The following is a 23795-nucleotide window of genomic DNA, read 5'->3' as shown; positions in this document are numbered from 1 at the left end:
GTCAATCTCACGGTTAAGAATGGCAACAGCAAACATTAGAACCGATTTCCCATCTTCCTGTGCGATTCTGGTGATCACCTGGCTTATAATAGTTGCGCATTTACAAATGTACCAACTTACTTAGATTCAGATGAATACGAGAACCTGGTGTGGTATGTAGTGAACGTCAGCACGGGGGAGACGAAGGCAGCCGGCCATGGCTCTGGTCACACCACATCCCTTGTGTGCAGTGCCGTTCTTCATAGGTGCGCACTTGACCTCATATTCAGTGTAGGCTACAAGTGTGCAAGTGTGTATATACAATGGAGTGTAGAGAGTGGAAAGTGGAGAGTTTTCTATATCTGGGCAGTGTGCTTATGATCAGCTCCGGTTTGACAGCAGAGGTCTCACTCTGAATCAGTCAGGCAGCATTATATATTAATCGGCTGTCTATACTTGTGAAATATGGACCCCTGTCATGGAACATCTGCGCTGGTTAGAAACATTTAGGCTGGCCTCTACAATCCATCCTTGGTTTAACCAGGCTGGATTGTGTGAGGAGCTCACAAATCCTTGAAAGATCTGGACACAGTCCCATCAATTAGCTCCTCCAGCAGGCAACGCTGCATTCGCTGGGTCATGTAGCCCTCATGCCCCACCACCCTTTTAGCCCAAGGGCTAAAAGGGCAAGAAATGGGCTGGAGTAGAGATGGACTGATGCAGGACTGGAGGATGTGGAGCTGAGTGGACTTGCTGAAGACCGGTACCAGCGGTGTCAAGATCGGCCTCTGTGGAGGAGGCTCGTGAAGGACGCTACTGGGCAGTTGGAGGCAGTCGCCCTCCAGCAACAACGGAGGGCGGAGGAGCGACGCTCACAACAACGAGCGGAGCGATGGGTGGCTAAAGCACAGCAAGTTGGCACAGTAGGGGGCACAGGTGGTGCATCAGCCAGTCATCTCGGTCATCTCAGTCAGTCGACCCGTGGCACCTGGGTCTGCCCCGTGACCTGCCAGCAGGTGTTCGACACTTCACGTGGCCTCAAGGTGCACATGGCCTGGCACAAGCGTCGTGGTGACGTCACCGCCACTTAGTGGCGAATGGCGGTTGTTGTTGTTATTGTTGTGACTATGGATCTCTATGTAAATCTTCGTGACTCTATGGGTGTCTCTTGGAGGAGAGTAACAAGAGCAGGGGGGGTTCTTACCGTAGGCAGCTAGAGACGAAGTCTACCAAGGTGGGGTCGTGAATGGCGATCGCCTCGTGGAGCGGGTAGTTCCCTGAGAATATTCTCTCATTCCAAGGCATCCCCGAGCCGTCTGTGGGAATGACGAGATACAGGAGGAACACTGTCACAAACCACGTCAGCCTCGCACAGCCGCCAGTGCAGAAATGCAAAACATTTAGCATGATGACTCGGCGTGGGGTTGGGATCCGCCACACCACCCTGGGTTTTGACTGCGGTATTAATTTTTACCGTGAAATATTTTGAGCCGTTTGATTTGCAAGTGCCAGTTAAATACCCCCGTAACATCATTCCAAAGGAGTAGACCGTTGTGTGCCAACGTCATGGTCCGAATTAGAACATTTACACTGCCAATTACTTAATTGGGACGAGACATGGCGACATTAACCCTGCAATTACTTCGGGCTTCGTCTGTGATTTCCCAAACCTCCGATTAGCACTGTTGGTTTTGTATGGTGCGAAATAAACTAAACGTACATATATAGCTGTAAACTTTCAGAAGAATGCACATACTAAATACGCTACATTTTTATTAACCATTATGTTAAACCCTATAGGATCAATACATGGGTTTTATTAACTTTAATTTTAATTCACAATTCATATTTACCGTTTGAAACCTATAGCCCCGACAACCAACGTGAATCACAATGGTGCATTATATATCATAAGGCATGGTTGGTCGGAAATAATTCATGATCTATTAATATTTTTTTCGTCGGGCCAAGATCTGTCCAATTTTGTGTCGTAATACCCTCCACCATCCAACGCAGCCAAACAAAACAAATGGTCATGACGTGTTGTATAAGCGTTTGATGGCGACTTCCTGGATTTTGTTCTGACTTATGACCTCGTCTTCTGAATATGTTTGATGCAGTGTCGAGCGAAGCGTCATTATCTCGTTGGCAAATTTGGTTGTTGTGAGGATTTCTCTTCAACGTGTCCCAGTGGTTGAGTTTAAACGACCATAATTGGTGTGTCGTTTCAAAGCTTGTGCATGTGGCCATTGAATTTGTTTTGGCTTTTCGGGTGGCAGATGGTCCTAAGGACACAAACATGATCAGCTATCACCCTCCGCTGCAACTCACCAAAGTATAAATCCTTGCAGGGAGCAATATCACACACAAACCCAGGAGGCACCCTAGGACCTACACACGAGGCAGACAAAGACAAAGGTCCCCCATAAAACCTTAACAGATTTTTGCAGAAATTGCTATTAGCAATCACCACATTAGGTACTCGTTTCAGGCTGCGCCAATCTTGAGGAGACCCACGACTGGTTTAGATAATCGTAACTGACGTTGATAGTCAGTGGAAATGGAACTTGGGTCGTGCAGTGAGCACTACGCTACCGTTTCCCACGTATTAGGCACAAGCAGCGTTAATGGCACGGTTCGACCTCAGGCCATTCGCCACGAATTTCAGCGGTTATAATCTGGTGGCTGTTCTGGATAATTCTAGGATTTGTATTATTAACTGTAAAATACTCTGCACTATCTACTTCATTCACAGCGCGGGTTGGAGACCCCATGATGTCACTGGAAATTAGTCAGCGATTGTGGTCCCGCGTCACAGCCCAAATTCGCCAAGTTACTCGCAAATTAATAAACTGTGGTTACACAGCTGCAGCCGCAGCAATCATTGCTTTATACTGGCAGGCTGACACCCGTTTGTAGGCTAACTTCTGGCTCGTATTGTGCCATACAGGAACAGTTACCTCTGGGCAGAGGTGGGACAAAGTCATTGTTATGCAAGTCCAAGTCGAGTCGCAAGTCATCAAATTCATGACTCGAGTCTGACTCGAGTCCAAGTCACATGACTCGAGTCCACATCTCATAGGTGGGACAAAGTCATTGTTATGCAAGTCCAAGTCGAGTCGCAAGTCATCAAATTCATGACTCGAGTCTGACTCGAGTCCAAGTCACATGACTCGAGTCCACACCTCTGCCTCTGGGCGTACCCAATCAGCTGCTCGACAAAAGATGTGGTGAAAGTCATTGCATGCCAAGTGCTCTGAGACGCTCAGCGTAAACGGTGCTTTCTGAAAACCAAATACGTATTGAAAAAAACAACCACGAGTGATTGCAGCAATCCCTGGCCAACCGTAAAATCGTGAATTTATCAACTGGGAAGTTTGAGTATACGCGGATTTATTTCTGTATACCTGTGTAGCGGCATTGTTATGGGCAACATGTATATTTACCAGCGTAGCAGTATTGTATGGGTCACGTACACTCACCTCGAGTGGCGCCCTCAGTGTGTAGGGGGCGCAGAACAGCCAAGGGGGCTGTTGAGTGACGGGTGTATGACCCACGACTACAATAACCGTTGAGGGAGGGGGCTGGGGGGGCCAACGGTCAGACCCAGTCCCTTTCGAGAGAAGGCGGTTGGGAGAGAGGAGTATAAAAAGGGCAGCTCTCCCAGCGTGAGTCAGTCCACACTCACCTCAAAACCCGAAGACATCTAGATAGTGCCCTGGGACTTCCGACCCCCGGCCCTTGTCAGGGCCAGGTCTGAATGGCCCAGTGGCGGCACCCGTTACCCTGGCAAGGTCGAGTAAGCATAGGCTCCCCTAGGTCCCTTAGCGGAGGAATTCCCGATAGCAGAGTATAGTGTGAGGGCACACCAAGTGTGAGGACGTATCCTCTAGGCTATCGGGTGGGAGAGGCCGTTACCTCTCCGTGTTAGGTACGCTCTTAGTCGTTAGAGCGAATAAACGGTGTTGCCTACAAAGGGAAGTCTCTGCCTACTTTGTCAACACTACACCTGCTTACCAACAGCGGCTTTCGAAATTTGAGAAGTCCACGGGTAAGTAAGGTGTTAAGCAAGTCATATGACATGTGTATTACGTCATTGCATCACAGCATAACATCATGGTATTGCATAAAGCCATTAAGGACGTACTTTGTATCGATAGGGTTTTTTATTCATATTTTTTTTCGAGTCCGGGAAAGTGTTTATTTTGCCCTTAATCATGGACCTGGAGCATGGTCACAAGCGGTGAAGTTGAGAGAGTTGCGTCTGTGGCTTTGAGGAAGAGGAGGGTGGGTTGAGCCTCTGCCCCTCCTCCTTCTAACCAGCCCTTCCCCCATCATCTCATTGTCATAGTTTTAACACGTAGGCTTTCGCGACCAATATTATTCATCATCAACGTTTTTGGGTTTGATGATGCTGGATGCAATTACCAGCGAAACGTCGTACTCAAATTGTAAATGTTGTGGTTTCACGCTTCAACATGTAATGCGGGCGTAAGCGACCTTCCGGATGTGACGTCACGGGGAGGCGGAGCCAGGTGACGTGGGTGAAAGGTTGGGGTCCTTAAGTGGGTAAACCGGAAAGGGAAGGCAGTCGGGTTGTGAATGGAAAAGGGTGAGGCCACGAGGGCGAACGAGAGGAGGGAGGCACCGCCGGCCAGCGGGAGCCAACCCCAGAGTACAGCCAGGAAGGCTGTGTGTTAGAGGCAGCGGTGTGGCTGCAGAGAGTCGCAGGAGCGACGAAGAGAGAGAGACAGCACGAGGCTGTCAGAGCGCTGCGGAGTAAGCAAGAGCGAGAAGAGCAGCAGCGATTACAGCCAAGGGGGCTGAGAGTGAGTAACAGCAGCGGAACTGCTGTGGGGGCTACAGGAGCGACAGAGGCCAACAGAGGGGCTGCTGGTGGAGAAGAGAGAGACATCGGAGTCAGCACGGTGGGGACTGAGCAAAGAGGAGACAGCCGTGTGGGTAATACAGTACGGACCAAATAAAGGACACTGAGCCAGAGATCGTGGTCAAGTCTTTTATTACACTGGTGTCAGAAGTGAAACGGCTTGTCAAGACGGCTCGGAAGAAAGAATATTCCTGTGCCATCATCTGCTACATCATCCGACTTACGATTGAGACAGATGGCGCAGCTGGAGACCTGGAAAATCGTGCTGGCAAAACCGTGTGAGCTCACCACGCCGACGACGGCAGTGGGGAGAGCCGATGGTGGTCTGCAGGCCGACGCCTTGCCTGCGCTGCCAGCGCCATCTGCCACGCGGCACGAAGACGCCATCTTGGGCGTGGCAGGGGAGAAACGGCGGGAAGCCGCCATCTTGTCTTCACCGCGGCGGGGAGACGCCGCCATCTTCAACATCGCGGCGGAGAGGCAGCCTTGCGCTGCCATCTGGAGGTGCCGTGGGGAGAGCAGCCTGCTGTGAGCTGCTGTTTTGCGAGGGGGAGCTGCGAGGAGAGGACGACGACGCTACAGCTGCTGGGGCGGGAGCTCTCCCGTCCTGGCTCGGGTGCGTGACAACGGAGCAGTCAAGTCGCCGAACGAGTTCTGCGAGACGACTCAAGTTGCCGCCCTGCCGTCCTCTTCTTGCTGCAGCCCCGGGCGGGTCGTAACGATACGCACCCGGCCTTTACACACACCTCACCCATCTTTCGAGGGCCGGGGGGGGGCGATTTTGTTTTCTCTCATGACTCGATTGTGCGGAGCGCGGTTCGGACTGTGGGTATGTGTGTGTAATAACGATGAACGCGCTATCTGCTTGTTGCTCGGTGTCAATTAAAGTGTGTACGTGTGTTGAGAATGGACGGAGAGTATGCTGTGCTTGCTGAGTGTTAAATTGTGTGTGTGCGCTGCGGTGTGGAGTTGTTATATTGATGGCGAAGTTAATTATTAACTCGGGAGCGTCGGGTATCTTGCGCTGTATCATCTCGTGGGTTACCTTGTGCGATGGGCTTAATTGGAAAATATATATATTTTTTTTGGTGTATTGTGCTGCGAGGTGCTATGTGCGATGTGGTTGTTGCAAGAGAGAGAATATTTGTGTTGTTGCTGCAATTTTACGACTGGATTAATGGTGTGTTGGTTACCTGCAGGTCGGCTTGCTATTGTGCTTAAATGTGCGCGTGTGATCGCGATATGCTGACTGTATGTGCTGTTACACCGTTCTGTACGGTTATGGGGTGCGATGCATTGATTGACTATTGGGGTTGGGATGTTATTAATTGTGCGTACCTGTTTGGAAATTGGTAACAAATTCGAGGGGGACCCTATTATTTGGTCGTATGGATGTTATGTACACGCGATTTTGTGTATATTATGGGTAACGGCGCTTTGTGAGAGAGAGAGCGCGCTTTGAGGGTGCGTGATGACGCCGTTGTGGGTGTCTCAAAGGTTAATGCTAATGGGACCGTAAATTGGCGCCAAGTTGCGTCGCGTATTCAGTTGGTCGCATGCAGCCACGAGTTGCTTTGCGAGTTGGGTTGTGTAACCAATGTGGTTGGTAAAATATTGGGTAAAAATTCCCCGATATGACTGCTGCGCGCAGCAAGCTGGGGCTGTGCGTCTATCGTTGTTGGGATTGTTACAATAAGACGGGGGATGCAATTTGTGACCCCCAGCAAAAGGGAAGCTGGGGTGCACGAATGGAGAAAACTGGCCACGTGTTCGCACGTTGGTCCGCCATTTTGCGCACACGCGGGGTATGGCGTCGATGCGCTTTGCGGAAAGGGCCGCCATTTTGAGTGCGCGCGAGATATTGCGCGAACGCGCTGGGCGAAGGGGGCCGCCATTTTGAGCGCGCGGGAAAAACCTCGGTGGGGCAAATATTCCATCTGTTATGCCTGCCATTGTTGATTGGGTGATGCACGAGTGGTGGTCACGTCGGCCTATGGCTGATGGCTGACCTGACAGCCCGGAGGCGAAACCTCCGTGGTATGTCTTAAACTAATGGGCCGTGTGCTCATATGGCTCGGGGAGTCATGGTTCAGTTGTGCGGTGGCAGACTGAACCTGGTGTGCCGGGGGCTCACGGGTTTTGGGTTAGGGCGTTATTGTCTCTATAAGAGAACATTACCCCGTGGGGGGGGTCGTTGATATCTGGCCTTGCCGAGGGATTGATCTTCCCTTGGCTATGAAGCGCATTTCAAAGATTGATGGAGCTCGTTGACGGGGTTGCAGTGGGAGTCGTGTCTTATATATTGGACGATATCATTGTCTTCAGCCGCACAATTGAGGAACATTTAACACGGCTGGAGACAGTGTTCACGAGGATGCGCTCTGCGAATTTAAAATTTAAACCAAAGAAATGCCACCTACTGCAACGGTCCGTCCGTTATCTGGGGCACATTGTGAGTGCTGAGGGGGTGTCCACGGATCCGGAAAAGACGGCGTGCGTCCGGGATTGGCCGACTCCGGCCACCGTGGGGGATGTTCGGCGGTTTTTGGGATTTGCCTCGTATTACCGAAGATTTGTGCCGGGGTCTGTTGCTGCCGACTCTCCCCTGCCTGCGTCCACTGATCTTGCTCGAGCGCCTGTCGTACCTGTTCCAGACAGGTCGGCCGTGACACCGAGGGGGACGAGGGGCCCTGCTCGGAGGGCGCCTGCCAGGTCTGCGAGACCTTCGAGCCCTGTAGCCCTTCCGACCCCGCCGCAGGCACATTCAAAGGACACGGCCAAGACTGATTCTTCGGGAACACGGGACGTTGGTGGACTTCCAACCGCAACAGGAGAATTACCCCCTGTCATTCATCGAGTTCCATCGCGTTCCCGTTCTGCGAGCGGGCCGCCGACCGTCCGGGACGGGCCGGCGACGCGCACACGCTCTAAATCACTTACGTTTCGTTGATTGTATGTTGTGTTGTTGTTCTTGTTCTTACCCTTGTATTTATTGCATGCTTTCTGTACGTCCGTTGATGTTACTTGTTGTTATTGTTCTGTTGTTATATTGCATGCTTGGTGTCCTTTAGCGCGGAAGGTCGGTTCACCGCATTACGCTTTGGTATTGTTCAGCCGAGGTCGGCTGGGTTTTTTCTACGGGGGAGGGTGGTGTAATGCGGGCGTAAGCGAGCTTCCGGATGTGACGTCACGGGGAGGCGGAGCCAGGTGACGTGGGTGAAAGGTTGGGGTCCTTAAGTGGGTAAACCGGAAAGGGAAGGCAGTCGGGTTGTGAATGGAAAAGGGTGAGGCCACGAGGGCGAACGAGAGGAGGGAGGCACCGCCGGCCAGCGGGAGCCAACCCCAGAGTACAGCCAGGAAGGCTGTGTGTTAGAGGCAGCGGTGTGGCTGCAGAGAGTCGCAGGAGCGACGAAGAGAGAGAGACAGCACGAGGCTGTCAGAGCGCTGCGGAGTAAGCAAGAGCGAGAAGAGCAGCAGCGATTACAGCCAAGGGGGCTGAGAGTGAGTAACAGCAGCGGAACTGCTGTGGGGGCTACAGGAGCGAGAGGGGCTGCTGGTGGAGAAGAGAGAGACATCGGAGTCAGCACGGTGGGGACTGAGCAAAGAGGAGACAGCCGTGTGGGTAATACAGTACGGACCAAATAAAGGACACTGAGCCAGAGATCGTGGTCAAGTCTTTTATTACAAACACACCGGTGTGCTAAACCAGTGAACTATTTGTCTTTTGTCAACGTGACACTTTTTTACTGATTGGCCGTGTCGGGTGGTGGAGGGTTACGACACATTTATAAATAACGCGATCTAAACCCAAAAACGTTGATTATGAATAATATTGGTCGCGAAAGCCTACGTGTTAAACTGACTAACCTCTATGGGGAGGATACTTTTCTTAAAACCAGAAAATTGGAGAAGCTCTGCATTAAGCGGATGAAATTGATATCTTCATTGGCGTTCCTCAAAAGGTGCAGAGATTCGAAGGTAATACCAAACGCAGTTAAAATAACACATCACATAAAGTCTTCTAAAGCTAACAAAATACTACACAAAGCTAGCGAATTATTATTAATAGAGAGAATACAACACAACAGGAGTGAATTATCCAACATTTCTGAATCGCTAAAGCATTTACATTTAAATATAAGCAATAGTGTGTCCATGCATGATTGGAATATAATCGATACTATAACACAACAATCTGCTGATAATGTGTTTAATCTAACAAATGCTAACCAAATTAACACGTTTTCTAGACTTTACAATAAACAAATCCCTATTAAAAACGAACAATTTAAAAACAAAACCGTAATGAACTTGACTAACACTGATTTAACCACTGACATGATTTCTGTCCTTTCTAAAGGCCTTAACTTTGCCGTTACCCCACGCACAATTCCAGTGGATGAGATAATTGCTGAGGTAGAATCAGCAGTAAGACTCCTTCCACATAATGAGGTAGAGATGACTAGACACGAGGTTGCCAAAATAATTGAGAATAGTAAAGTACCAAAAGTAAATATTAGCTTGAACGAGGCAAAAGCCTTAAGAGAGCTTCGTCTAAACAAAGATATTCAAATCCTAGCAGCTGATAAGGGCCGCACTACAGTAGTGATGTCACGAGCCGATTATGATAATAAAATTAAAGATTTATTAGAGGAAAGTACCTACATTAAAATTAAACGAGATCCAACTAATACTTTGGAACGTAAGACTACTGCAATCATTGCAAATTCATTAATCCCAAAAAATGAGCAATTCCTAATTAAGCCAAGGGCTTCAAAACCACCTAGACTGTATGGGCTACCAAAGATCCATAAAATCGGCATCCCTTCACTACCCATAGTCAGTACAATTGGCTCTGCCACATATAAATTAGCAAAATATGTAACTAAACAAATACAGCCTTACATCGGTAGGACATCATCATTCATAATAAATTCAGAACATCTTGTGAATATGATCAAAGATATTAAACTTAATCCTAACGATATTTTGGTGAGTTTTGATGTGATTTCGCTATTCACTAAGGTTCCAGTGAGCGAGTCGCTTAAATTACTTGATACACTGGTAAAGAATACAGGTTTACCAAAAGATATTCCGAAACTCGCAGACCATTGTTTAAATAACACTTACTTCTTATGGAGAGGCGAATTATTTAAACAAAGGGAGGGAGCAGCAATGGGCTCTCCTTTATCTCCTGCTATAGCAAATTTGTACATGGAAAACTTTGAAACCAGAGCACTTGCCTCGAGCACATTGAGAGAGATTAAACACGTTAAAGAAGCACTAAGACAGAATGGCTACAATAATCCTCAAATTAACAGAGCACTAAATGCCAAATCACGATCGCAAAGCTCCACTGCTGAAAGCGATCAGATTATTAAAACAATAAAATACCATTTATCTCAGGAGTAACTGACAAATTAGCCCGTGTTTTGCAAAAGCAAAACATTACAGTAAGATTTGGTACAGTACACAAAATTCAACAACTAGTAACGTGCACTAAAGACGAATTACCTAAATTATCAACAGAAGGTGTATATCGGATTAATTGTGTATGTGGCAGATGCTATATTGGACAGACAGGGCGTAACGTTAGTGTAAGACTAAAAGAACACCAGAGAAATATTAAACTATCACAAACACAACTGTCGGCAGTGGCAGAACATGCATGCCAACAGGGACACTCAATTGATTTTGACAACGTTGAAGTGTTGTGTAAAACTAGTTACTACTGGCAAAGACTAATTAGAGAATCGATTGAAATTGAGAGAAACAGAAATAACTTTACTCGCTCAGACAGCTACAGGCTTAGTGCGGCCTGGAAGCGTATTATTAAATAAGATACATTACAATTCCTTATGTAATATCTTCAATAATGGCGGGAGACGAGTTGACGGGGCAGCACTTGTTTATTCACAATGGTTGCACAGTAACAGGCACAACCGAGATAACGCCTATGTTACGCGTGCCTGACTCGGTCACGCACTCCGTCTCTCCCGTGGGGTACGCGTACCTAACTCTGCCTTGCACTCAGGCTCTCCGGCTACGCTCTCCCCACGGGGAGCTATCAGACCCCTACGCGTGCCCAGCTCGGCCACGCACTCAGTCTCTCCCGTAGGGTACGCGTGCCTAACTCTGCCTTGCACTCAGGCTCTCCAGCTACGCTCTCCCCACGGGGAGCTATCAGACCCGCCTTGCCAGGCCACGGGTCTCAACCACTGAGTTACACAGCCCGGCCCTTACAAGGGCGTCGGGCTGTGAATCCCAAGGCCTCGCCTCTGAGCCTCACAGAGCCCCGGCCCTTACAAGGGCAACGGGGATAGGGGTCCCAGGGCCTATCTCTTCCTCCGTCTTCTGTCTTCGCCGGTTACCAACTCCCCGAGTGCCCCCGCGCATCGCCTTACATAGCCCTCCCCTCCAGGGGGCGGGGCCTATGCGGACCGCGATGTGGGCACCCGCCTGCGGACCGTGATGTAGCCACCCACCACGCGCTGTCTCACGATCCTCCCTGCCAGCACGTATCACCACTACACTTATAAGGGAAACAAACACTAACTGATTACTAATGTAGCATAATCACAATAAAACACATTCCAAATGATTACTAATCTACAACTCGCATCGTAACAATAGCCTGATTACTAATCTAGTATATAATTACAATAACTCCCCCCTCGAATCTTTGCACCTGATGAGTTAATGAGTTAATGATGACGTCACCCTGCTGCTGCTCTATATAAGAACGGGAGACACAGCAGAGCCTCACCATTCTGGCGAATTGCCCGATGATGCTGGATGCAATTACCAGCGAAACGTCGTACTCAAATTGTAAATGTTGTGGTTTCACGCTTCAACACACCGGTGGGCTAAAGCAGTGAACTATTTGTCTTTTGTCAACGTGACACTTTTTTACTGATTGGCCGTGTTGGGTGGTGGAGGGTTACGACACATTTATAAATAACGCGATCTAAACCCAAAAACGTTGATTACGATTGTCATCGTCGTCAACATTAAAGGCATGTAACGTTAATTTCACGTTTATTTAAGGTTTATTATGTTATTGTGTCATGTACTGTATTTTATTCGGTGGTTAGTTAATAAGCAGAAAGCTTAGTTAAGCTATGATGAGTCTGACCGTGGCCGTGGTTTCTCTAACCACCTATTTCCCATAGGCCGTGGACTTTACCAACTGCGGATTTGCCGACCATGGCATTTTCCAGGAACCTAACCCCCCTGGTTTGCACAGCCAATATGATACATTGCTTTGATTCTCATTCGTTGTTCCTGTGGAGTCATGATAGCTGTTTTCGAATCCGGGCAACGTGACAGGGTCATGCTGACTTCCTGCAACTTGTCCTGCAGATGCTTGATGCCATTTAAAGCGATGCCTTGCATATATTTCACTGTTAAATCTGGTTGTATGGATTGTGTTTCAGCTTACCAATAATACTGGCTGCGCAACTGAGGCACCAAGTTAACTGAGCGACTAAATCGCTCACATGTGGATGTCCCTACAATCAGTTGCACAACCAGTTGCGTAGAGTAAGCGGCAGCCTGTACTCCTGTTGAGGTCGCTGGCCCCCGAGGTCTCTCCTTGCTGGGCGCCGACTGCAGGGGACCCACCGTTTCCCGACCCCTCGCTGGTGTGCGAACAGCTGCTGCCGCCGCTGGGCTCATCGCTCGTGGGATAAGGGCTGTCGCCCGACGGCTCCCCTCCCTGGGTTGCACCCCCGCGAGTTCGCGAGAGGCATGGCTCGTCGCCGGCTCCCGGACGCCTGTAAACACTGCATTGCCTCTGCGCCAATCAAACGCGACGCCTCCCCCCACACAGCCCCGCGCAGCAATCACACGCTTTGAACGGGGGGTCAGGGGTCGGAGGGCGAATGACGTTGCTCGCACACGCGCGGCCGTCGCGAGCGGGTGATAACGCTCGTTTAAAGGGGCCGTGGAACAGGTGTTTACGGTGGGTGTGAGCCCTCACACAGCACAAGTCTCCACGGCGACAGAGCGGAGCATGCACCCGTGGAAACACCGATCACCCATGTTACGAGCGCACACACACACACAGCACCACGCGCTTTCACCCGCTCGTCTGAACCACACGAGGCTGCGATGGGTTATTAATGATTTATTATCGGCCGACTGTGATTCACTGTTGGGTCAGTATGGATCGGCAAGGCAGGCCTACACTATCGCCCAAGGGTCTGTACCCGATTGATCTAATTTGTTAGGCTCTAAGCGGTTTTGGTTTCTCTAGCCTTAATCCCAATACTCTCTTTCCTCTTACTCACGGTTTTGATGCGTACGGCGCTCCGGTGGTCTCGTCCTCTCACGGACGTTCGAGTGGCCAAACTGGGGACCGTCCGGGGCGCTGACTTCAGGAGCAAGACAGCCTCTACCTTTCTGCGCCCCCCTTTTATGACTAACCCACATCAAAGGAAGCCGACCCGAGGGTCTTCTCGGCCAATCAGGTCGCTGTGCTTGCCCAGCCGCACTCCCGGTTTCCCTAACAACGGGTCCGCCGCTGACTGCGGCGCCGGCAGCGGTCCACGTGCGCCGTTGCTATGCTAATCAGCCGCGGTTTCCGTAACAAAGGGCTCGCCGCTGGCAGCTGCGCGGCGGCGGTCCCCGAGCACACCTGCTATGCCCGCCCTGGCTTCTCCCTAGGTTCCTGGCTGCGGCCCCCCTGCCTGCCTTGCTGATCCGTGTGTGGGGGGGTGCGTTTTAACCGTGGTGGCTGGATAGCCCCCGCCGTGACCATGTAATCTCAACCCAGGTCACAGCGCCGCGGTGCGAATTAGCATCGGGGGAGATCGCCCAATTCCCTGGCCGCAGGAAACCATGAAGATTATCCCTATGAGGGCTTCCGGGTGAAAACCTGTTGGCCAGGGGACCTCCCCTCGGAGCTCTATGGGGGTGAAATGTGTGAGGGTGTGTTTATGTGGAGGGTGGTGAGGGGGGAGTGGGGTCGGCCCCGTCGCTTGGTGGTGGCGAGGTCGTAAATGGGGTGCCCGCCGAGCGGCTTCGCGGAGGCGGCATCACACTCCCAAGCGATACGCTCAGTGATTGGGAGTGAAGTAGCTCGTAACGTGATCATATTCAGAACTGTGATTGGTTCCGATGATCCTGAAAGCGCCATTTGATATCCTTATTGGACAACTACTCGCTCAGATGTGGACAAAGCGGTCAGGGGCGAGTTGCGCAACTTTGAGAGCATTACGGTTGCTCGATTGATTGCTCTGGCGTGGGCCCAGCCTTACAATTGCTCACAACGTGTCTGTTGCGAATACGTATCGTACACATATTACACACAATGTAAAATGACCGCTATGCACCAGATCATTACGTGAGTCTGACCCAAAAATTGGTACCCAAGGGGGAGGCCGATCAGCTACGAGGTTACTGCGGGAGTACGCCGACGTGTTCAGTGAGCACCATTCGAATGTGGGCCGGACAGACCTCGTTAAACACCAAATTGACACCGGTGCAGCCCGACCCATTAAACTCCCCGCATACCGAGTGGGTGCACCTGAACGGGCCCAGATTTAAGAGGCAGTCGTGGATATGCTCCGCAATAACATAATCCAGGCCTCAGCGAGCCCCTGGTCTGCCTCGGTTATACTGATGACAAAAAAGGATGGGTCGACCCGTTTTTGCATTGATTATTGAAAGTTGAACGCAGTTACCCTCGGCGATGGCTTCCCCATCCCCCGCATCGATGACACCTTTGACAACCTCGCAGGGGCGTGGTATTTTTCCACCCTCGATCTAGCGTCCAGGTACTGGCAGGTGGAGATGGCGGAGGATGATAGGCCAAAGATCGCATTTACCACCCCGATGGGACTGTTCGAGTTCCGAATACTCCCGTTCGGACTCACTAACGTGCCGGTGACATTCCAGCAGTTGATGGAGTTGGTGAGGCGGGGCTTGCAATGGGAACAGTGCCTAATTTACCTGGATGATGTGATAGTGTTCAGTTGAGCGCTGGTCCAGGTTACGGGAAGTGTTCCAACGACTGCGAGCAGCCCACCTCAAGCTCAAGCATATTGCGCAGCGTGAGGTTGGGTACCTTGGACACCGCGTCAGCGAGGCAGGGGTGCGCACCGACCCAGAAAAGGTACGCGCCGTAGTGGAATGGCCACGGCCGAGGAACCTGACGGAGATCAGGTAATTCTTGGGACTAGCCACTTATTATCGTCGATTTGTGAAGGGATTCAGCGAGATTGCACGCCCCCTCACCCAACTCACTTCCTCTAAAAACACCTAACAGTGGACAGAGGCCTGCCAGACGGCCTTCACCACCCTCAAGGACCACCTCACCCATACCCCCACCCTGGCTTTCCCTAACTTTTCCACCGATTTCATTTTGGACACTGACGCCTACAGCAGTGGGCTGGGCGTGGTGTTGTCACAGGTGCAGGATGGGATGGAGCGGGTCATCGCATACGCCAGCCAGACCTTGAGCAGGGCCGAACTGAATTATTGTGTGACCCGTCAGGAACTGTATGCCGTGATTTTCGCGTGTAAGCAGTTCTGGCCGTATCTGTAAAGCAGGAAATGTTGTGTGCACACTGACCATTATGCTGTGCAGTTCCACCTCACATTCAAGGAACCGCGGGGGCAGATGGCCCGGTGGCTGACGCAGCTGCAGGAGTATAACCTGCAAATCGAGTACAGGGCTGGGCGGACGCATGCAAACGCCTTCTCAAGGCGACCCGCGGTGTGCGCCGAGACGAGGGCGGTGGAGGCCTGCCCGTGCTTCACGGGGGGACGCTGTCAACACGCAACGGCCCCCCTGGAGCGCCCTGAGAGTAACTCTTCTCCGCTGAGAGAAAGTGCCGTGTATGCCACAGAGGTCCCTGCAGAAGGAGCCAGGGACCCAGTGGACTGCCCGACGGGCTGCTCAGCCCTGCCCGGTCGGATCCAAGAGGCTGCATTCCCGGGCCTGGATGACGAGCAGCTGAGACAGGCCCAGCAGCGGGACCCAGACCTGGTGGCGGTGGAGGCGGCCCTACGGGAGGAAGAGGTCGCCCTGCAGGGACCCTGGAGTGGTTTGTATGCCCGGTTGTGTGTAAAGAACGGGGTGGTGCGGCAACTAACCGAAGCCGGGCAACCGGGGTGCATTTGTGTTCCCACCCAGGTGCGGCCCCAGCTTCAATGGCTGGTGCACGACCACCTGCTCGGGGGCCATGACGGGGAACGGTGCACTCGGGAGACCCTGCATTGCCAGTATCTCTGGCCCAAACTGGCACAAGACGTGGCCGCCTGGGTACAGGGCTGCCGCCCTTGTCAACAGTGTGGGCAGAAACCGGCATGGTATCAGGTGCCCCTGAAGCCGTTCCGCATCAGCCGGGCAAACCAGCTAGTTGGGATCGACTTTCAGGGGCCATTCCCACAATCCCACCGAGACAACCAGTATATCCTCGTGGCGGTGGAGTATTTTACGCGCTATCCAATGGCAGTGGCCATCCCAGATAAAACGGCCCTTGTGGTCGCCCGGGCATTTGTGGAGCATTAAATATGGGATCCCCCAACGAGTCATTACTGACCAGGGTAGTGATTTCGAGGCAGAGCTATTTCAGGCGCTGTGCTGGGAGTTCAGAATCCAGAAGGACCGAACTATGGCATACCACCCCCATGCGAATGGTATTGTGGAGCGTATGAACCAGCCCTTAGCCGGGAAGCTCAAACATATGGCGGCCCGCAATCAATAGGATTGGGACGAACACCTCCCCTATGCCCTGTTGGCCTACGCCACCAAAGTACACACATCTACGGGACAGACCCCGTTCCTAACGATGTTTGGTCGTGAGTCTCGCCTACCAGCAGATCTGTGGAGCACCTGATGGGGACCCTGCAAGGGGCCCGTGGCCGGGCCTACCAACAGGGGGAGGCCGCACATCAGCGGCAAGAGCAGGGCGCCCGGCCCCGTGTGGAGCCCCCCTTCTACTCAGCGGGCTCTAAGGTATGGCTGCACACCCCGCGCGTGTTGGCTGGACAGGTGGGGAAGCTGACCACCTACTGGCGCGGACCCTGGACTGTGGTGCGGCAGATCTCCGCCTGGACGGTGCTGATCCAGGGCGGGGAGAGAGGCCGAGAGACGGTGGTTAATGTCCGCCGATTAGAACCGTGGAGGGCGGTCCCGGCGAGGGAGGCCCCTGCCCCCTGGGTGCCCCGAAACCCCGGAATCCCCGCACCTCCCATGCCACCCATACCCGAAGGCTTTGCGCCATATATGGGCCCCGCATGGCTCAAACCCCCAGGGGGCCCTGGCCCGGCAAGGAGGCGGCGGGGGCGGCGGCCCCTAAACCCCTCTGCCCCTGAATTTGTTCCCCAGCCCGCGGATGCCGGAGGACAGGAGAAGCCTTTGGAGTGGAGAAGGAGACCGCCACAGGAGCCTCGGAGAATGGAGCCACCGCCCATAGACGTGAGGTACTTTCCAGCAATGGAGTGAAGTTTGTCCTGAAGGAGGATGAGGGCCTGTTTGAAGATGACATCAGAAAAGTTGACGTCGCGGTTTGTATCTGTTCTGCTTCTTTACCTCACTCAGTGTACTGCCGGCCTTTCATGTCGACTGTATCCTTTTTCAGATGCTGACCGTATTCCCAGCTTTTTATGTCGACTGTAGCAATGCTTATGTCATTGAGTCGGCGTACTGGCAGTCTATAATCTAGACTGTAGCCTGCTTCTAAATTTACCTGTGCGTACTGCTGCTATTTTATGTAGACTTTTTTTTTTTCAAATTTGCTATAGCAGGTTTACCAAAAGATATTCCGAAACTCGCAGACCATTGTTTAAATAACACTTACTTCTTATGGAGAGGCGAATTCTTTAAACAAAGGGAGGGAGCAGCAATGGGCTCTCCTTTATCTCCTGCTATAGCAAATTTGTACATGGAAAACTTTGAAACCAGAGCACTTGCCTCGAGCACATTAAAACCATCCTTTTGGTTTAGATATGTGGATGACACTTTGGTTGTCTGGCCACATGGTAAAGATATACTTAACGATTTTCTAAATCATCTCAATGCACAAAACCCGGCCATTCAGTTCACCATGGAAATGGAGGTGAATAACACACTCCCGTTCCTGGATATTTTACTTGGGCATGGCATAAATGGTAAAATAACACACAGCGTTTACAGAAAGCAAACGCACACTGATGCCTATCTGAATGCAGATTCACATCATCACCCAGCTCAGAAATCCTCTCTTATCAAGACGCTCATACGTCGGGCTAAAACAGTGTCAGATGGTGAAAGTCTAGTGAGAGAGATTAAACATGTTAAAGAAGCACTAAGACAGAATGGCTACAATAATGCTCAAATTAACAGAGCACTAAAAGCCAAATCATGATCGCAAAGCAACACTGCTGAAAGCGATCAGATTATTAAAACAATAAAAATACCATTTATCTCAGGAGTAACTGACAAATTAGCCCGTGTTTTGCAAAAGCAAAACATTACAGTAAGATTTGGTACAGTACACAAAATTACCTAAATTATCAACAGAAGGTGTATATCGGATTAATTGTGTATGTGGCAGATGCTATATTGGACAGACAGGGCGCAACGTTAGTGTAAGACTAAAAGAACACCAGAGAAATATTAAACTATCACAAACACAACTGTTGGCAGTGGCAGAACATGCATGCCAACAGGGACACTCAATTGATTTTGACAACGTGGAAGTGTTGTGTAAAACTAGTTACTACTGGCAAAGACTAATTAGAGAATCGATTGAAATTGAGAGAAACAGAAATAACTTTAATCGCTCAGACAGCTACAGGCTTAGTGCGGCCTGGAAGCGTATTATTAAATAAGATACATTACAATTCCTTATAAGGGAAACAAACATTAACTGATTACTAATGTAGCATAATCACAATAAAACACATTCCAAATGATTACTAATCTACAACTCGCATCGTAACAATAGCCTGATTACTAATCTAGTATATAATTACAATCACTCCCCCCTTGAATCTTTGCACCTGATGAGTTAATGAGTTAATGATGACGTCACCCTGCTGCTGCTCTATATAAGAACGGGAGAAACAGCAGAGCCTCACCATTCTGGCGAATTGCCCGATGATGCTGGATGCAATTACCAGCGAAACGTCGTACTCAAATTGTAAATGTTGTGGCTTCAACACACCGGTGGGCTAAAGCAGTGAACTATTTGTCTTTTGTCAACGTGACACATTTTTACTGATTGGCCGTGTCGGGTGGTGGAGGGTTACGACACATTTATAAATAACGCGATCTAAACCCAAAAACGTTGATTATGAATTACAGCATTTCGTCTATCGTTTTGTTACATTCGTGGGAACATCACCCATTTATATTTTGCCATACCGCACTTTTACTTTCCACCAAAGCGGGGAGCATGCAGAGAGGTTTAATGCCCCAAATATTGTTGACCTTGCTTTCTTACGGTGGGTGAGGAACATTGTTGGAGAGACATTGTTCTTCCATACCAAGAAAACACCATCGCACGATTTCCTGACACCGAAAGAGCACACGATGCCCTACAATAACACATTTTCCTATCACAAGGCCAAGATGGGTACCCCGTCAAGATTCCTCCAATTACAAAGCTGCAGGACAAAGACATCGTCACAAAACTGTCTCCTCTAAAAAAACTTATATTCCTTCGTGATAATGGACAGAGGAGGAAACCGCATATTATGGTGCACAAACCTTTCACCAGTATGCTGTCGATGAGTATGCCAACATTGAGTGTGAGCGCCTTCTTTACATTCAACTGAATCAAAACAGCCTGCGTGTGAACAGCATGCTCATCTCTGGGACGCCATCAATCCCGAAGGAGATGCAAATGGTCACAATGTGGGCTGATTAATAATGTTGCCTTCATCCTTCACAGCTCCACCAAGATACATGCATAAGAAGACTCAGAATGCCATTACCTCCATCAGCCAATATGCCACAACCCATCTCTTCATCGCCTTCACTTGCAATCCCAAATGAAAGGAGATCCAGGTTTACCTTTATCCAAACCAAAAGCCACCAGACAGACATGACATCTTAGCGAGGGTCTTAAAACTCAAAGTTTATGACCTCATGATACTTATTACGACCAATGTCGACTGTATCCTGGATAGACAAGCAGTAACTTGCACACCATTGGGTGGCAAAAACGTAGTCTTCCTCATGCTCACATTTTGCTATGGATGAGGGAAACAATTCATGCAAGTCACATTGACACATTTATCAGTGCTGAGCGACCTCACCTCCATCAAGAGCCTGCCCTTTTTCTATGTGGTCTGCGACCAAATGGTCCATGGCCCATGTGGCCAGTTCTATCCAAATGCGCCATGTATGCAAGACCACAGGTGTGCCAAGAGGTATCCACGCAACTACTTGAAAGACACTCAGTCGGCCCATGATGGCTATCCTCGATATCGTCACAGAAATACTGAGCATGGTGGATTTCAAACAACGCTCAGACCTGCCACGAACTCGCTAATTAAGGTTCAAAACCGGTGGATCGTTCCCTACTGCCCTCTCCTGTGCAAGATCTTCCAGACCCACTTTAATGTGAAATTCTACTCTTCTAAAAAAAGCAATCAAATGTTTGCCAATACATCAACAAAGGCAAAGTGTGCATGAGTTACAACTTTTTTTCCAAGGAACATACAGTGAGGGAAAAAAGTATTTGATCCCCTGCTGATTTTGTACGTTTGCCCACTGACGAAGAAATGATCAGTCTATAATGTTAATGGTAGGTTTCTTTGAACAGTGAGAGACAGAATAACAACAACAAAATCTAGAAGAACGCATGTCAAAAATGTTATAAATTGATTTGCATTTTAATGAGGGAAATAAGTATTTGACCCCTCTGCAAAACATGACTTATTACTTGGTGGCAAAACCCTTGTTGGCAATCACAGAGGTCAGACGTTTCTTGTAGTTGGCCACCAGGTTTGCACACATCTCAGGAGGGATTTTGTCCCACTCCTCTTTGCAGATCTTCTCCAAGTCATTAAGGTTTCGAGGCTGACGTTTGGCAACTCGAACCTTCAGCTCCTTCCACAGATTTTCTATGGGATTAAGGTCTGGAGACTGGCTAGGCCACTCCAGGACCTTAATGTGCTTCTTCTTGAGCTACTCCTTTGTTGCCTTGCCCGTGTGTTTTGGGTCATTGTCATGCTGGAATACCCATCTACGACCCATTTCCAATTTCCCTGGCTGAGGGAAGGAGGTTCTCACCCAAGATTTGACGGTACATGGCCCCGTCCATCGTCCCTTTGATGCGGTGAATTTGTCCTGTCCCCTTAGCAGAAAACACCCCCAAAGCATAATGTTTCCACCTCCATGTTTGACGGTGGGGATGGTGTTCTTGGGGTCATAGGCAGCATTCCTCCTCCTCCAAACACGGCGAGTTGAGTTGATGCCAAAGAGCTCCATTTTGGTCTCATCTGACCACAACACTTTCACCCAGTTGTCCTCTGAATCATTCAGATGTTCATTGGCAAACTTCAGACGGGCATGTATATGTGCTTTCTTGAGCAGAGGGGGGACCTTGCGGGCGCTGCAGGATTTCAGTCCTTCACGGCGTAGTGTGTTACCAACTGTTTTCTTGGTGATTATGGTCCCAGCTGCCTTGAGATCATTGACAAGATCCTCCCATGTAGTTCTGGGCTGATTCCTCACCGTTCTCATGATCATTGCAACTCCACGAGGTGAGATCTTGCATGGAGCCCCCAGGCCTAGGGAGATTGACAGTTATTTTGTGTTTATTCCATTTGCGAATAATCGCACCAACTGTTGTCACCTTCTCACCAAGCTGCTTGGCGATGGTCTTGTAGCCCATTTCAGCCTTGTGTAGGTCTACAATCTTGTCCCTGACATCCTTGGAGAGCTCTTTGGTCTTGGCCATGGTGGAGAGTTTGGAATCTGATTGATTGATTGATTTCTTCTGTGAACAGGTGTCTTTTATAAAGGTAACAAGCTGAGATTAGGAGCACTCCCTTTAAGAGTGTGCTCATAATCTCAGCTCGTTATCTGTATAAAAGACACCTGGGAGCCAGAAATCTTTCTGATTGAGAGGGGGTCAAATACTTATTTCCCTCATTAAAATACAAATCAATTTATAACATTTTTAACATGCGTTTTTCTGGATTTTGTTGTTATTCTGTCTCTCACTGTTCAAATAAACCTACCATTAAAATTATAGACTGATCATTTCTTTGTCAGTGGGCAAACGTACAAAATCAGCAGGGGATCAAATATTTTTTCCCTCACTGTACATCAGCAACAATGAGGCCATTTGCTGAATTATAGGCTTCCCCATCCATTACCGTTCCCCCAGTCGTCCATTTGGCACTTCACCTCCAAAATGGTCAATGCATCTACATCTCCAAAGGAAATGCCTAACATCACCACCCTTATGGCGTTCTTGGTTTTGTGCCCAAGTGACCCATTTGCTGCCAACATGCTCTACCATTAAGGTCCCTCCTACTATACATGGACTGCTCAAATAAAATTGAAGCGACGTGCTGATGACGGTGAATCGGATGCCTTAGGATGAGTCTACACAGTTCATTCCAACAATCAGCAGTGCTACTTTATCCCAATGCTTCACCATTTTGCCAAAGGGCACAAATCTTTCCAAGACCTCTAAACAGTGGAAGGAGTTGTTTGTGAAACATACAGGGAAGCTTGCAATGTTCGTGCAATTCTTGCGCATGATCACCATCTTCATATACCTATTACAGAAGCGTATGTTGGTCAATCCCCTTTCCAACTGACATTGCTCTTCTGTATGAATCTTCAAGTTTGCAGCCCATCTAACCCCATGGGACTTAGTCAAAAATAGAAAGAGGGCATGAGTGAGGACATCCTCCACGGAGCTCAATGACAAAATACAAACCTCGACATCAACTTTTCTGATGTCATCTTCAAACAGGCCCTCATCCTCCTTCCGGAGAACCTCACGTCTATGAGACTACCAACACCCTACAGGGACAACCTGCATACCCTTGCTCAAGAGATCCTACGGGAAATATGCTATTATGCTTTACAGATTCTTAAATGTAGTTAGGAAAATTAACCAAAGCTGATGGATGCACAAATAGAAGCCTACACGGAAATCTTGGACGACATTGAGACTACAAATCGAGTCATTTTTTATCCTTGATGTACCTGCCAGTACTTGGAAGACCTTTGTTTTCAAACTGCTCCTCGCAAAGTCTCGCCAGAGAGAGAAGATTTCTATAGCTGTGGCATCATCGGGGATTTCTGTGTAAGTCGATGTGTGTGTGTTTGAGTCCATATGTGTGTGCGTTTAGGTCCATGTGTGTGTGTACGTCGATGTGTGTAAGTCCAAGCGTGCATGTCAGTCTATATGTTAGTCCATGTGTGCATGGCTTCATGTGAGTGTGTATTTATTTATTTTATAAAATTTTCATTACCCAACATATACAACACTTGCCAACCGCGGGGCTTACAGTGTGGTGGCAATCATTTTTTTTACGTAAACCTCATCGTTTTCACGCGCCCCCTGCATGAACGGAGGCGCAGGGACAGACGTTCGATCACGTTGAAATCGATCTGCAGATGGCGGTCTTCTCGCACGGCAAGCTCTATGTCGCCTTATCTCGATCCCGCGATCCCAACAAGGTAAAAGTCCGCATCGAACCGCATCCCCGGCAAGGCCATCTACTTAACGACGAGAGAATATTCACACAATGTCATTTTCAATGAAGTCTTCCAGATGTAAAATGATACAAGCTTTCAATGAATAAATACAATTATCTAAAACACAATACAATTCAAAGTTGTTTCATTTTCAAACTTCAAAACGGAGCATCGGGAGCTTGCGTGGATGCGTCGCTCGTGTGCAATTTTAGTGACTTTCCTAGCCCAAGGCCATACATGGTTGTGAGGGGCGCCGCAGGCGTTCAG

This window comes from Lampetra planeri, chromosome 75, assembly GCF_965212315.1.
Source record: "Lampetra planeri chromosome 75, kcLamPlan1.2.h2, whole genome shotgun sequence".
NCBI classification, from domain to species: domain Eukaryota; kingdom Metazoa; phylum Chordata; class Hyperoartia; order Petromyzontiformes; family Petromyzontidae; genus Lampetra; species Lampetra planeri.
Note: the sequence above shows the minus strand (reverse complement) of the source record.